Source organism: Dasypus novemcinctus, chromosome 23 (genome assembly GCF_030445035.2).
Source record: "Dasypus novemcinctus isolate mDasNov1 chromosome 23, mDasNov1.1.hap2, whole genome shotgun sequence".
NCBI lineage: Eukaryota > Metazoa > Chordata > Mammalia > Cingulata > Dasypodidae > Dasypus > Dasypus novemcinctus.
In genome coordinates this window covers 18027859-18029622 of record NC_080695.1, presented here as the reverse complement: position 1 = coordinate 18029622, position 1764 = coordinate 18027859, and positions in this window count along the sequence as shown.

Genomic DNA, 1764 nt, shown 5'->3' with positions numbered 1-1764 from the left:
CGCCGCGCACGTCACCGCGCTCCTGGTGCGTCACGACGCGCGCGACTTGGACGCGCGACCAGAGAGGAAAGTAGATTGCTTGGCAACGCCTTGGAGCCTGACCGGATACGGAAAGTGGCGGCCTTACTTAAAAAAAAGAGTTCTGATGCTTGAGTTTTCCCTCGAGTCTACCCAGAGGTAGCAGTAATGAAACTTAAGCCCAAATCAACCACCCTTGTTAATTGTGGGTTTAATTCCACTAAGTACCAGATCAAACAGTCCCCACGGCTGCTACCTAGGCCCTGAATTTGCTTTTCTGCAGTACCAACTGGTAAAGCAGACAGTTACCTGCCAAATTTTACATCATGGTCCAGACATCAGGAGTAGATTTTGAAAATTTGTGACCAATTTACCTATGTTAAATTTGGTGGTTTGAGAAAGTAAATTAGTGGTTATCTAGGGCTGGGAAATGGGGTGGGGATGGAGAGTGACTGCTAATGGGTAAGGGATTTCTATTTGGGAAGACAAAAATGTTTTACAGTTACATTGTGGTGGTTGCACCAACCCTGTGAGTTTACTAAAAGATACTGAATTGTATGGTAGGTGACTTACATCTTAATAAAGCTGGTTTTTAAAAAATTGGTGATTTGCCAATCCAGCCTTTGTCCTAGTTCAACTTCCTCAGCATAATCTGCCATTCACCCATTAATTTATTCATGTCATTCTTTTTCCTTTTTTTCTTTGTGTATATATACATATTATTTTTGTCTTTTTTTAAACAAGATATACATAGATCACAAAAAATCTTACATTAATAAATAGAAGAGGATCCCATATACCCCACCCCTCACCCCCCCACTCCTCCCACATCAACAACCTCTTTCATCACTGTAGTGAATTGATTACATTTGGTGAATACATTTTGCAGCACTGCTGCACCGCATGGATTATAGTTTACATTGTAGTTTATACTCACTCCCAGTCCATTCAGTGGGTTATGGCAGGGTATATAATGTCCAGCATTTGCCAAGTTCAAGGCAGAAGAAAGAGCATTGGGTAAAGTCACAGATGTGGAAAGGATCATGATCCAAGAGTCTACAACTAATTCAGTTTAGCAGAAATTAGAGTGCTTGGGGGAACAGGGAAGTTGGAAAGGTAGAGCTCAGCAAAGATGTCCCTGGAGCCATTTGGAGAGGTGAGAAAAGTAGGGTTCTAGCACCTCCCCAGCTCCATTGCCAGAGCAATTCTGCTAGAATTGATCTGTTCAGTATATTGGGATTTCACCTAAGACTTCATTTGAAAAGAAAGGAGTATGGGCTGAGTTGTTTAAAAAAATCTAATTCAGTTATAGATGAGGAAGCCCAATTTGAAGAAGTAACAATTTATCCAATGCTACATAGTAAGTCAGGAACATGGAAAAGAACTCCAGATTCCTAGTACTTTACTCTTTTTGAAACAACAAATGATTACTGTTCTTTATATTCTAACAAATCAAGAGGAATGTAGAAGTTTCAAGACCTCCTAAAAACTGCATGGGTTGTAGTGCTCACTGGCAAGTAATCAGGCCCAGTATCTAACCACCAGAATTTGAAAACCACATAAGGAAAAGCAGCAATCTCTAAAATAAAAGCTAGTTAAAGTAAGGAGGGGTTTTCAGTGGTTTGAATGCCTGTTTCCCATGTACAAGATCCTGGGATTCAATCCCTGGTACCTCCTTAAAAAAAAACACACACACAAAAAAAAACCTCTCATGGAACAAAGCCTACAACCTGGACCAGGGTAAAA